The sequence below is a fragment of the Helianthus annuus genome, chromosome 14, assembly GCF_002127325.2.
Source record: "Helianthus annuus cultivar XRQ/B chromosome 14, HanXRQr2.0-SUNRISE, whole genome shotgun sequence".
In the NCBI taxonomy this organism is placed as follows: domain Eukaryota; kingdom Viridiplantae; phylum Streptophyta; class Magnoliopsida; order Asterales; family Asteraceae; genus Helianthus; species Helianthus annuus.
In genome coordinates, this window is record NC_035446.2 from 158,630,235 (window position 1) to 158,646,334 (window position 16,100).

The 16,100-nt window shown below is 33.9% G+C and overlaps 1 pseudogene; it reads right to left on the reverse strand.

Moving 5' to 3' along the window:
• Positions 1-2,142: 2,142 nt before the first annotated feature.
• Positions 2,143-8,915, reverse strand: LOC110906933 (annotated as a pseudogene).
• Between the last annotated feature and the right edge of the window lie 7,185 nt (positions 8,916-16,100).

The following is a 16,100-nucleotide window of genomic DNA, read 5'->3' on the forward strand; positions in this document are numbered from 1 at the left end:
TATGTTTCAGGTGGTGTTGTTTGATGATGTTGATGATGATTATGATGCATGCTCACATAGGATCGAACGAGGCCTTAGTGACTTAATAACAATGATAGACAATATGTTTGTGTTTTGCTTTTAATTTCAAGATAATGTAAATAACTTAATTAAATAAAACAAAACTTCAATCCATGTGTTGTGAAACAATGATTCTGTTACTCCACTCCCCAACGTTTCCGCCGCGGTTTCGTTGTTTTAACATGGTCGGGGTGTGACATAACCCGATGATTATACTATGTATACGCTCACAACTTATTAGAACGCTTATTAAAACATATATAGCTTTCATGGGCGATGAATATGAGATTATCAATCTCAAGAAAAATTGGATAATCCATCCTTCAACCTCCTTTATGCTACATTAAGATCCGCTTCAACAACTTGATATCTAGTATAAACTCGGAGGCTCTCATCATCATTTTTAGCATAATCAAATGGGACAAATTTATATAGTGGGTGATGAGTGTTTGTAACCTTTGATCTGCATAGTGGTATTATTCATTCCATCTTCGGAAAATTAGTATTCCAACCACAGGTATGTTGTTGTTTGAAGGTAGAGGGGTAATCGGATAGTCAACTGCGGAGACCCGCATTTTCTCGGTGCTCAAAATGAATGCACCTTTGCGGGATTTAACATTAACAAGTCTTTTATTATCTTCCATGGTGAGAATTCTCATAACATCTCCATCGCCATTTGTCCATTACTGCAAGTAAAATAACACACAAGCAAATAAATGTAAGAACTCTCTTTATTGATTTAATTAATATTTTGTTTGGGGTGTAGTAGTTGAGTTAGCCGATTGATGGGGAAAGAAATAAAAAGTTGATATGACTTTGCATTAGAACCATGGGGAAACAATGGGGAATGAAAAAGTGGGAGGCTACACTAGCTTACTTATGGAGGCTATAGTAGAGTAAAATCAATATTTTTATAAGCGGGCCGGGAAACGGACCGGACAATGAACAGTTCGTCTCACTGGTTCACTGGTCGGACCCGATTTTATTTTACATATATAAATTGTGCCATTAAGTGGAAAGCTCCCTCGCATTGTTGTTCAACATGGTATCTATTATAAAAGTGGTTAAAAACTAGTTGGTTTATTTTGTTTTGCTTGATAGGTACGATATATATCCTATATTATAGCAATAAGGGTTCTCACCAAACTATATTATAGCAATAAGGGTTCTCACCAAAATAGTTCCTCTGACCACTTGTGAATTGCTTCCTTTACACTGTTGCATGAAAAGCATGTTGTTTGGTAACACAATTGATTGGACTGGCGTGCCAAATAGTCTGTTGTGGGAGCTGGTACTGGATTTGCAATTTCACTTGATATGATTATTTCAAATTAGTATAAAATCATGTAGATTATGAGAAGCTTTTTTTTCATAGAAATAGAATCATGGGTATAAACAGAGGATGTGGGGACACATACAATCCCAACAATTTTGGTTATATTTTCAACAATTGTTGTTATGCTCATGGCAAAATAGTTGCAACGTTTCTGCCGTTAATGTTTTATAAGTTTTTAAATGAGGTCATGTTTTTCTCCATTATAATTTTTATGCATGAATGTTAACATGGGTTGCTGACTTGCTGTCAAGTCTGATATATTGCTTTGCACTAAGCAAGTAAGCATAAACAGATTTAAGGAAACTATAACTAGACATCTGTTACGATAAAACCACATTATACACATACATTAGGAAGTTTTCTTGAGTTAATTATACTAGAAATACGGTAGGTAGTTCCCAATATTAGACTATTATGATTCTATAAATAAAGGGCTAGAAATAGGAGGCTCTTTATGCTTAATTTGATTGAGAATTAAAGAAAATCACTAGGGCTTGACGATCTTAAGAATAGCAATTTACAACACGAACACAAGTCATTTCATCGACCATTCATTGTCGGTTCCATTAATGGTTCTTTTAGCGTTCCACAAGTTCATGATTGTAATAAAGTAAAAGCATTTTTTTCGTAATCGCGATGAATATTATGCAAGCATTTACTTTGATTAAAAGGCATCAGTTTTTAGATTTATTTTGAGAATGAGTTATACATACCTTTCCAAAAACAATATTGAATTCCCTAGATAGTTAACCCTAGCAAAAACCAATGTTTGTTGTTAACTTAAAGCTAAAAGCACATCTAGAATTTAGATGAGATGCAATATATAGTCATGAGTTTGTACCTTTGAAGATTGTTGATACAGAAGTCCCGAAGTAAACTTTTCTTCTCGCAGGTTCCAAATCCATGTCCTTGGAACATCAGTTGGATTCAGGCTTGATGCATGATCTGCAAACATCTGCATAATGCACATGTATCGATGACATGTTATCAACAATTTTGTTGATCTGCATTATATGTCTGCAAACCATATAGTATGTGTTATAGGCAAGTTAAATACTTAAATCTTATATATGCTTTCAAATATACGTACCTCATTCACTTGGAAATATGTGCCATTAAGTGGAAAGCTCCCCCGCATTGTTGTTCGGCATGGTATATGTTATAAAAGTAGTTAAAAACCCAATTGGTCTATTTTGTTTTGCTTGACAGCTACAATATATATCCTATATTATACGATAAAGGTTATCACCAAAATAGTTCCTATGACCACTTGTGAATTTGCTTCCTTTACATTATTGCATGAGAAGCATGTTGTTCGATTACACAACTAACCTGATTGTTGTGCCAAACAGTCTGTAGGAGCCTATACTGAATTTGCAGCTTCACCTGATATGATTATTTCAAATTAGTATAATATCATGTAGATTATGAGAAGCTTTCTTTTTCATAAAAGCATGTGTATAAACAAAGGATGTTGGGACACATACAAGATTTTTCAGTCTGTTTGTTTGAGAATTAGCATGCCATACAATTATATAAATTATGCATATAAAACTTATGGTTAATGACGTAATGCATGGTGACATTATTTTTGTCTATGTGGAAAAGAATATTTGACCAACCTGGTGTCCATATTGCTAAGAGGTACGGCCTTGGGTCATAAAGTTCTCCTTTGTCCAACTGAAATTAATAGGATGTGGAGGTTAGTTGGTAATTATAACATGTGTCAGAGAGTGGTCAACAACGAATTTACTAACCCCTTCTAAAAGCTTATGAGAATATGGAATTTCACATCTGCAACAGGGTGAGAGTAATCTAAGTCACAGAATGATTATATAAACTTACCCTTCATGTTTAAACCCTCTTGGTATTTTTTTACCATTAGCATGCGACATTTTAATTCAGATTTACACTAGATGCTCGGTTAGCAACCGGCTAACATCCTTTAGTTTGGGTGTTGGGATAGAAGTAACGTTAGTACTTAATGCAACTAATGCTTTGGACATGTCATTGCCATCTTGCATCATGTTCTGCAAATTGGTTGTGAATTCTTCCGTGTTGAGTTTAATACTTGGAATATCATCAGAATCTTCATAGTATTGATCCTCGGTGTCACTTATTGATAATTTATTCGATTCCGGGCTCAAGCGTTGTTGGTTCCTCAATGATAGGTTCAAAGTTATTCCTAGAATTTTCTGCACTTTTATTTGATTCATTTTCAACCGGAGATTGTGGCATGAGACTGATACCCATATGTGATATTAGGTCTGTTGTAACATGATCATCTAAATCACTGTTATTTTTTCCTTTGGTCCTGGGAGGGCAAGCCTTCCACTGAACCACATAGATTTCTGTTGTATATTCTAGTGTAAAAGTGTAGAAAATTATGAGTATAATTGTGAACCTATCATTGAGAAACCAACCACACATGAGGTACATAAATCTGAAATCTATATGGTGCAGTGCAATGCTTGCCCTCCTAGGACTAGAGGAAAAAAGAGTAGTGATTTCACATGCTTCTATTACAACAAACCCAATATCATCTATGGGTATCAGGCTCAGGCCACTACCTCTAGCTGAAAATGAATCAAATTAGGTTACATATGGTTAATTTTGAGGTTAAGTCGAAGCATTAAAAGTGCACTAAGTAAGATACCAAATGGGTCTAAAGGAAATATTTTTTGTAACTCTATTATTTGACATTTTTTTTCCTTTTTAGCCTCCGCTCACAAATATCTCCTTACCAGGTTCCCTTTCTTCAAGGTGCTATTGAATTGCATTTTGAGAGGTTTTTTAGGAGATTATGTATAGTTTATGAGTTTTTATGTCACCCATTCATAACTAAAACAAATTTTTTTCAAAAGTTCTTTACGTTTTTCATTGTTCCTGTAGAGTTTCTCGTGGGTTACTATTGCACGGTAAGTTTCCATTAATCTCTATTCTACAATCAGGTCCGACCTCTGTCACCGGTCCAACCATCAACTGCACAAAACCGCTCGACCAATTCAAATACGGTCTAAATAGGTGTAATTGAACCGCTAGTGTCACCCTTGGTTGGACCGACCGGTCCGGTCGTTAGAATACTAAGTAAAAGTAAATTTTGGATGATAAGTTATTGGTTTTGTGACTAGGAAATTGAAAACGGGTTACAATAAAGTATTAGATTAAAATATATAAAATCACAAAAGTGTGACTAAAATAATAAAACAAATCATGATAGTGTATAATCTAATTGATGAATATATCCACAATGGATAAATAAAATGTGATATAGGGCAAAATAAAAGTTTAAAAGTTATAGAAGTTAAGTATTTTATAATATAAAAATAAAATCTAGAGACATACAAACCCACTTCTAAATATATCTAATTTCAGTCAAGAAATTGAAGTATGAGAGCATGCAAGGGCTGCAAGAGTGGCAGGTAATTATGTTACAAACACAATTTGTGACAATTCGACTTACTTGAGTACGAACGTGATTTGGTTTATGTTTGATCTCAAATGGGTCAAATTAAAAAATTAGTTTAACTGGTCAAACACGCTAAAGAATCTCCAAAATCTACTTTCAAAGCACATGCAAATATATTTTTTACAGTCTTTTTATATAATAATTGCATATTAATATAACATATGTCAAAAGAGAAAAAAAGAAAAGTGTTTTTGTGTCAAACCGACACGGTCTATATTGAAAAACACCTTTAATTTGCATATTAATCTGGAACAATATTATTGTTGTGTCATAATTATCATATTAGTCACATATAAGAAAAAAAAAGCGAATAAGTGTTTGCGGGTCAAACTCAACCGACCCCACCCATACTGAAGCAACACCTCTGATGTGCATATTATATTTCATAACAATATTGCTTTTGATTTATAAGTATCATATTAATCATTGATTAAAAAAATAAAGAACAAATAGCGAAAAGTATTTGTGGGTCAAACTAACCCGAACCATATTGAAAAAACGCCTTTTGCATACCCTTCTCAACGTTGGTGTGATATGGCTTTTGTTCAAGACAATGACAAAAGAGTCATTATGGATCTTATTGATGCTCAAATGATAAAAGATATGCTTGAAAAGTGATGTGAAGTAATAAAGCGCTAATTATATGTTATTTAAACCCATATAATTTACACATTAAATACTAATGAAGAATGATTATCTATGGTTACAAATTAGTATAATCTCATGTAGATTATGATCTATGAGTACTATGCCATATAAACTAGCAAAGAAATGTATTGGTTAAGGTCTGATTTTAGAGTACTACGCGCATAAAACTTATGGTTAATGACATAATGCGTGGTTACATTATTCTTGTCTATGTGGAAAAAAAAATATTTGGCCAACCTGGTGTCCATATTGCTAAGAGGTAGGGGCTTGGGTCATCGGGTTCTCTTTTGTCCAACTGAAATTAGTAGAATGTGGAGGTTAGTTTGTAATTATAGCATGTGTCAGAAAGTGGTTAGCAACAAATTTACTAACCCCTTCTAAAAGTTGATGAGAATCTGGAAGTTCATACCTACAACAAGGTGAGAGTAATCTAAGTCAGATAATTATTATATAAACTTACCCTTCATGTTCTAAACCTTCTTGCTATTTTTTACCATTAGCATGACACATTTTAAAAAGTTGTCATTTTTTAATTTAGACTTACACTAAATGCTCGGTTCACAACCGGCTAACATCCTTTAGTTTGGGTGTTGGGATAGAAGCAACTTTAGGATTTAATGCAACTAATGCTTTGGACATGTCATTGCCATCTTGCATCATGTTCTGCAAATTGGTTGTGAATTCTTCCATGTTGAGTTTAATACTTGGAATATCATTAGAATCTTCATAGTATTGATCCTCAATGTCACTTATTGATAATTCATTTACTTTTGGCTCAGGCGTTATTGGTTCTTCAATGATAGGTTCACAATTATTCCCGGAATTTTCTGCACTTTTGTGTGATTCATTTTCAGCTGGAGGTAGTGACATGAGCCTAATACCCGTAGGTGATATTGGGTCTTTTGTAACGAGAGCATCTGAAACCACTATTCTTTTTTCCTCTGGTCCTGGGAGGGCAAGCCTTGCACTGCACCACATAGATTTATGTTATTATATCATATTAGTTACGTACTTACATATTACATATTTTTGTATGTGTCTTGTGGTCAATAGATTGCTAACTAGTTTATTGTTTTTAAACGTATTTCTTCAGCCTTCCAAAAGATATTTATCTAGGAGTTCAATGGTTTTTCTTTAGGTAATTTATCTTATCACCTTCTAAGATTGTTTTATTGATATGCTTGAACCGTTTTCCAGCAGAAACATTGTTTACGAATGAAAACATCAATTGAATTGTTATATGAAGATTAGTCTGTCTTACAAAGTTTTTTCGACTTCCCATATCATATTCTGTATTTCAACGTGTGATTTATGCTCATGTGGCCATGTTTATCACTTTCTCTCTATGCATATACATACCTTACAAGTATACATTCTAATACCCTTAGTACTAATATGCTTATCACCTTGTTTTTTCTTTCTATTCGTAATTTAGAGTTGATAAGTAACCCCCGTCTGATGGATGAGCTTTTTTTCCCCAAATACCCGAATCGTATCCGTACCTGTACCGAATTTAGGTATTCGGTATATGTATCGGTACCCAGTTTTATTGATTTTGGTATTTGGTACTTTCGGTATCGGTATGGGTAAAAATGGGTACCGGTACTGAATTTTATATAGAACTTTAAAAGTTTTTCTATATTATGTTTTATTTCATATTATAGTATTTATGGTACTCATATCGATATTACCTATTTGGTACTCATATCGTATTAGTACTCGTACCGGTTTTACCTATTTGGTACTTGTATTGTATGGTACTCGTTCCGCTTTTACCAATTTAGTACTTGTACGAGTGATAAAAAATAAAATAAAAACGAAATGGTACCAAAGCGTGTACCATACCGCAATACCTATACCGTACCAATATATTCGGTACGGTATCTGGTACCTAGTTTTGTTCAAATTTGGTACTGGTATTTTCGGCACCGGTACGAGTATGGGTACAATACCAATCACATCCCTACGTATGATGCAGACTCACTACTTTTACATGATATGGTTAGTTTCTCAAGACATTGTTTCACGTGCCTAATAATAGCAATTTCTGAAATACACTATTGCTTATTGATTCTAAAGCGTACTTGTTAGTTGAGGAGAGTATATGTGTTAATCTTTATATTTGTGGTGCAATGGTTCATGTTTATCATTCAATTTTCTAAAAGAAGCTAAAAAGTTTTATAAACCAAAAAGAAATTGAGCCATACCTTGCAAAAGCACTGGCAAAGTGTCTGCACTCTGCTCTCATTGGGCATGCATTACAGTTTGGTTTACTCTTTGTGCAAAAAAACCTTCATTTAAATTTATGTAATCATCATTAAATCATCATACTTTTCTTAAACCTAACTAATCTTGTAATTGAGGATATACCTTTCCAAATGTAATCATTTGGTAGTGTAGCTCAAATCTGTCAAAGAATCACATGTTAGTCGGTACATAGTCAGTACACGTATATACAATAATACAAGAATAGTTCTTTTTTCCATTTTTTTATTTTATAGTTTTTTCATGTATAGTTCTTGGGATAAGTGTTAGTTACAATGTCAACTGATCCAACTTGCACAGCCTGGGCCAAAGGTATTTCTGAATGGACTCCAACACAGGATACCTGTGTGAAAACTTAATCAGCATACTTTTCATAACTTGAGCAATATATGCCTAATTTTTACATACTTACATTTCTAGTAGATGCAGTTGGAGCGATTCTGGTAGTGGCTGGAGAGGGACCCACCCAAGTCTCACTGCTATCCTCCCAACATTCGTGTCGACCTAGAATAAAGGCATCAAGTAAGTTGACAACTTGTTCAACATGTCTAATCTTATACAAAATTCATACTTCCAACATCAACTTACTGGAAAAGCAAGATGGTGAAGTGTTAACAAGCGCACACATTCCACACTTTTCAGCCCCAATCCTCGAAAACTCAGTAAGTAATCCCTTCAATACAAAGTTAATAGAGAACTCATAAGCTATAAATTTGATAACGACATTACTTCAAGTTAAATCAACTGCTTGTTTAGAGCTTACTTTGCTTTATTAGGGGGTGCATCTCTTAACCATTCTAGGTCAATTGACCCATGATCTCTCACCAGGCGGTTAAGGAAATCCTGCATATAGGAAGTATTGCAGTAACCGTTTAATAAGTTACAACCATATGGTACTAACTAGGGGTGCAAACAAGCTAAGCGGCTCGCGAGCTTAATGACACATATTTCCAAATGAATGAGGTGCATAAATCTGAAATCTATGTGGTGCAATGCAAGGATTGCCCTCCTAGGTAGGACCAGAGGAAAAAAGAGTAGTGATTTCAGATGCTTCTATTACAACAGACCCAATATCACCTATGGGTATCAGGCTCAGGGCATTACCTCTAGCTGAAAATGAATCAAATTAGGTGACATATGGTTAATTTTGAGGTTAAGTCGAACCATTAAAAGTGCACTAAGTAAGATACTAAATGGGTCTAAAGGATATTTTTTGTAACCTTATTATTTGACATTTTTTTTTCTTTTTAGCCTCCGCTCACAAATATCTCCTTAGCAGGTTTCCTTTCTTCAAGGTGCTATTGAATTGCATTTTGAGAGGTTTTTTAAGGAGAATGTGACACCTGTGTCACTTCCATCATCAAACAAATACCAAATCAATGAAATATTGTATTTCATACTTGGGATTTGTAAAAATATGTGTATCGTTTGCACATATAAACTCTTATTCGATTTCAAGCTTTAAATCGCTTTCTAGAAGGTTATACGCGCACTAATGCGTAAATATAACTAGTTTAACACAACAAACAATCTGGAACAGTGACATAGGCTTAACATACCTTAAATAACCTCCACATAACTTAGAAATAAGTTTTGGATGGTTTGGTGTGTTGAAATCAAGTTTGTTCGATCGTAGGGACTAATTGTGTCAAACTGCGAAACTATACCGATTTGTGTAGTAACGAACCTTCCGGAACTTGATCATAAGTTAAAAATGCCCTAAATATCCTTTACATAGCTTAGAAATAGGCTTTGAGGTGTTTGGTGCGCAAAAATAAACTTTTGGTCATTCAGGGACTAAAAGCGTCAAAAAGTGCATAAGTTTGCATTTTCGCGCATATCTTACGTTCTGAATACATCCGGACATCCAAAAATTTATGTAAGCATTAAAATATTTTATTTTAGTGTTTGGCATAAGAAAAATCCATTCGTCGCTCAATTTGGATCGTTTTTCGCGCTTATGCGCATTCCGTCGTAATTAAGCAAACATCGCGATCGTACGACCAAACGAACCGACATCCGGCATATTTTTGAGCATGTTTCATATCCACAATGTTTAGGCATCATTTTAGGGCCTTAAAGTTGGCTTGACGGGCCTTAAACATGTCGAAAATGGCCTTAAAAGCATGCAGGGACTGAAACTGTCATTTATCAAAGAAGTTTGCTGATCAGACCCCCAGGCGGGGCGCGTAAGGTTTGGTGTACACCTTACGCGGGGCGCGAGAGCCCCCCAGATCAGCAGAATGGTTGCAAACAGCTGTTTACAGCTGTTAATCACCCAAAAACCCATTGCAAATGGTTTTTCTCAAACCATGGACTGAATCTATGGGCTCTAGTGGTTTTGTAAAACAATGGGCCCATGTGTACGGCTGAGATCGAAGCACGTTTCGCAATGAACGATCCTAATGGTTGTGCCATGCCTATAAATACCCCCACCCATTTCATTCATTCCTCACTTGAATTCTGAGATTTTCTCTAAGTTGGAGTGATTATCACTTCATACCTGAGAAATACTTGGAATTCAATCTTGCGGGGACCTTCTGTAAGTATTCTTTCGCGTTTTTCATTCGTTTTAGCGTTAAAGTCAAATTGTGTTTGACTTTCTGCATTAACCAGTTTATGGTCAATGCGAAGTTCGTTTGAACTTCATAACGTGAGCGTAATCACGATGGTTATAGTCCCTAGTGACTATACCTACTGATTTCCATGTTATCTAGGCTCAGTGACGAGTCGTAGTTTCGGCCAAAATGCGTTTCCTCGCGTATTTTGTAACCAAACTACTCTAGGGTATTAAAACCGTTTGTTTTAATACCAAACATGTTTTCTAACTTTACTAAACATGTTCTAGCATGTTTAGCTCGTCGCTTTTAGTTTTGTGCTTGTCTAGGGTCGTAAAGGTAAGCGATCTAAACAATCGCTTATACTTTCGAACCCGACCCATTTGGTCGATCTTTAGATTTCGACCAAACACATTAGGTGACCATAGTTGTATAGGGAATAACCTTCCGAGGTTATACCTTATGGTCACATCGTTTAAGTAGTTGCATGATAGGTAGTTTATATGCCTTAGGAAAATTACCAAAATACCCTTTTTACACATAATTTCATTTTAAGCATATGTAACCTAAATTTTGACATCTAAACTGATTAGGTAACTATATTAGACATATTAAGGCATATTTTACTTGTCATAGGACTAATTAAGCGGTCCGAACGTGTTTTACGCGAACGACGCGTTAAAGTAGCGTAAGTGTAACGCCCTGCTTTTTTCATACTTTCCATAATTAGAAAGCTCGCCTTGTAATGCTATTTTTGGAAATCTTGTATTATTGTAGTCGTCTTTTCGTTGTAAAATCCGAGACTTGGATCATAAATAAAATTCGTATTTCTTTAAATTCACCATCTACATATTCATACATGTTCATACGTCCGAATTCATTGTACATCGAATCCTTATTTGTAATTCATACTTATACTTATTCACGATGCATGTCCATGCTTGTCCTTATATTATTGATACCTAAAAACCCCTAATAATATGCTTATTTATACAACGGTTAATCATCTAATATGTGACATATACTTGTCACTTACAAACATGTTACATATACTTGTACATTACACTTTTTACCTAGTTAAATCATGTTTTATTTCATATTTCACCTTGTTACAAGTTAGGGGAAATATTGTTTCATATTATTACACAACTTAATTAACAAAATTGCTCATTATAATGTTTTAAAAATAAAAAAAAATAAAGAAATATGGCAGCCCCAATTCAGCAAAATTCAGCCCCATATAGTTGGGTTTTGTGGGCTAGTTTCAAGGTGTAACCCCTTCTAAACACTTCCAAAGCCCAACCCATTGAAACCCTAATCCTTCCCCCTATAAATACCACTTATAACCAGCCTCCCTACCACTTTTGCAACACTAAAAACTCTCAAAACATCCTCCAAACCGTAGCTGAAAACAAAGGTTCGAGCAGATTGACACCCCTTCACGAAAATGAGCATAACTCACTCAATTCTTATCCGATTCACTTGATTCTTTTTCCTACTTGCTTGGATAATCATGGGGTTCGATTCCTAGACTTCTCCTTGGAGAAATCAGACCTGGAAATGCCCTGAAATAGTCCATAAACTTTCTGTTTGATTTTTATGTTCTTCAAAACTTGTTTAAACCTATGCAACTTGTGTCTAACACATCTCATGCCTATGTCCTAATGCTTACAACTTATCCCATGGTTGGTTAAGCTTAAAAACAAGGTTGAGACATTTGAAATCAGAGGATTAAACCTCATAAACTTGGTGTTTTGTCTAGGGTTTCAACCCACAAATCATGTCAAACATGGTCTTTGATACATGAGTGATTATGGAACAACTTGGGTTGTCCAAACATACAATCCTCACATGATTTTATGATTTCTATTAGTTAGTTTACTTTACCTACATGTAATGACCTTAGTTCATGACCCTCCTTGGTTGTTTTTACATCAAGTGTAGTGGTGAACATCAAAGGGGTACCTAAATGGAAGCCTTGTCTTCCTACCCCATCCATGACACCCATGACTCAACTTGAGGTACCTAAATGAAGATGTAATCTTCTACCTCTTACTTGAATACTTGAACATTTGGACTTAATAATATGTGTATATTATACAACCTAAATACTATCTATGTACACTCGAATCTTTGATGTTGAAATCATATTCATTTGTCAAAGTAGTAGGTTATCATCTAAGGACCTAAACCTTGTTATGATTCTTATGGGTGTTCAACTCATGAAATCATTATAACCCTTGTGGTTACCAAGTGTCATACAAGTGTTATGTGTGAAGATGAATATTTTGAAATAATATTTTCATGTCACTTTCATTCCGAATCTCGACTCTAAACATGCTTGAACTTAAACCTTTACGCATTCAACCTTCCAACCTCGTCAACTTTGTCACATTGGATTGTCGGAAAACATATGCAAACTTTGTGAGTATACTCGTATTTCCCCCTTTTTACTTTTACCACTTTTGGGGTGTAACATGTTTATCTATCAACAAACTTACACATGAACATTTTGCTTAAACACATGAACATTCCTACAACATGCTTGTATACGTGATGGCTTGATGCTTTAAACTTGGACTTATCTTATGTGTTGAATTTATCATTAACTTCGTACGAGCCAAACCGTGACATATGTAGCGCTATAGGATTAACGACCCGCCCCTTTATCTCGGTTATGTCATGAGCATATTGCGTTTCCTTGGTTTGATATGTTAGACACATACCATATTTAAAGGCTTATCTTGAATCACATGCTTGCTATGAGGAATTGTTCAAAACTTATCTTTTGCTATGTACGTATCAAACTTGTATACTCGCCTTTGCTTTTGCATTGAACTTTATTTTAACATGTTACATGTGGATGTTGACGATGCATGGAATCTAGTAGGATGCTTAGATACACACTTAGAAAGAATTGTAATTGTATTGTATCATTTTATTATTCATGTTGTTGTACTTTGTTTCAAAACCTTGTACTTGATTCTTTAGAAATGAAATGAAATGATTATTTAAATACTTGTCACAATTATTAGCGTTATGATGTCTCGAGCAATCTTCACACTTCGTCTCATCCCGATGTTTCCGCCATTGGTTGGGGTGTGACAGTAAGCTACCTAAACGGGTCGAAATGGGTCGAAAGCATTTAGGTTAGGTTTCCTTTTAGTATGTAGGCCTTGTTAAACCATATCATATGAGTTCCCACACTCATTTGGTTTACGAGATCTCATCCTATCCGATCTTCCGATTTAGGTCCGGTTTATTTATGTAGTTATCAATATTAGGTGCCGTTTAATTCCGTGCTCCCTCTAGCTTACTTGGTAGTTGTTCAAGACTCCTAAGCACTCTCAAGTGAGTACATAGTCCCCTCTTTTACTGTTTTCAAACTGTTTTGGGGTGAAGCATGTGTACCTATATGTTATTTTCATGTTTTCAAAAGTATAATTGATTATACATATTTGTACTTATCTTTTTACAAACCGAATGATTATTTATGATTTAAACTCTAGTTTTTCTTAAAGATTATAAAAATAATGTTTGGAATAGTACTTATTTTGTTCACCAGACCGGTTGGTAGTATGATATAGCGCTATAGGATTTGACACCCCATTCCTGTTGTCATGGAATGTCTGAAACCAATTTGTTACTCCATCCAAATAGGGATTGCCTTTGTGGTATTTCTATAGTCTCAAAGGTGTATTTTGATGCACTAGGTCTGAATGAATTCTTAAATCACATTATTTTTGTATATTAAGTTATACTCCCAAAAGTACAGTTTGATATGCTCTCATATGTGATATTGTACAAAAACCAACATATATTTTGTTAATCATTAAAACATAGTTTGATATGTTATTTTCATAATCCAAAGCATAGTTTTAATATGTTATTTTCAAACCAAAACATAGTCTAATATGTTATTTAAAAATCCAAAGTATACTTTTAATATACTACTGAAAATTATTATTTTTAACAACTAAAGTATATTTAATATACTATTTGTTTTACAATTGGGTTTTGGTTAGTGTTTAGATAACGGGACATGTGTAATATGATGAAAACATGGTAAATACGTCGCTGGTACTTCTTATATATAAGTGTTTTCATCACATTACATACCGTGGTGTTATTTAGTACACTTGGGTTATCGATTTTGGAACTGAAATATATTTTAATATATTACTTATTCAACTTTCTTAAAACCGAAGTATATTTTTATATATATTATAAATCTTTTTATCAAAATATTGTTTTTCAAACAATATATTTTATACAAACTCATTTTACTTAATTATTTAATTACCTATGTATTATTATTTTGTATCATCTGATTTCTTATAAATTTTAGAATGATTTATAAAAGAAAACCTTTTTTCAAGGATCATGACTACTTTTATTAAAACCTTTTTTTAAACTTATAACTCATGAATCCTAAATCAATAAAACTTATGTATCTCACAGGCATTTTTATGCTGACCTACCTATTTTTACACATGTTTCAGGTACTGCTCTGTGATGATTGATGATATATGCTATACTTAGGATGGACTCGTGCCTTAGCGACTTTAAAACTTGAAAGATAATAGTTGTACTTATTTGATTGTATTAAAACAATGAGTTCATTTATTCAATAAAACAAAATTATTTATTCCATGGCTGTGAAACAATGATTCTGTTACAACACTTCCCGACGTTTCCGCCACGTTTTGTTGTTTTACGTGGTCGGGGTGTGACAGATATCAAACGGGTCAAATTAATAAATTAGTTTAACTGATCAAACACGCTAAAGGATCTCCAAAATCTACTTTAAAAGCACATGCAAATATATTTTTTCAGTCTTTTTATATAATAATTGCATATTAATATAACATATGTAAAAAGGAAAAAAAAGAAAAGTGTTTGTGTGTCAAATCGAGACGGTCTATATTGAAAAACACCTTTATTTTGCATATTAATTTGGAACAATATTATTCTTCTATCATAATTATCATATTAGTCACATATAATAAAAAAACCAATAAGTGTTTGCGGGTCAAACTCACCCGACCTCACCCATACTGAAGCAATACCTCTGATGTGCATATTATATTTCATAACAATATTGCTTTTGATTTATAAGTATCATATTAATCATTTATTAAAAAAATAAAGAACAAATAGCGAAAAGTGTTCGTGGGTCAAACTAACCCGAACCATATTGAAAAAAACGACTTTTGCATACCCTTTTCAAGGTTGGTGTGATATGGCTTATGTTCAAGACAATGACAAAAGAGTCATCTTATGGACCTTATTGATGCTCAAAATGATATAAGATATGCTTGAAAAGTGATATGAAGTAATAAAGCGCTAATTATTTGTTATTTAAACCCATATAATTTACACATTAAATACTAATGAAGAATGATTATCTATGGTTACAACCTAACTATTTGTTTATTTGTGTTTTTTTGCAGCAATCTCTTGAGACAAGAATGGTTAAATCAGTATGTGTTGAGACAAAAAAGGGAGCTACTTTACTTTAACATTGGATCTGTAGTAATGGGTTCCTGCAACAACAATTCACGATGATAGATCACAACCCATAAGTCAAATATGATATTTTACAACATTTTTTTTTGTTTGGTTTTTAAGGCAAGGGACGTTCTTTTTTTACAAATTTAATTACATCGTACCAGTTGAAGCACCATAGTTGAAAAGTGCTATTGGGTTCTATCCCAAAGTAAGTTAGTCAGTATTTTAATAGTAAATTTGTTTATGTATTTTT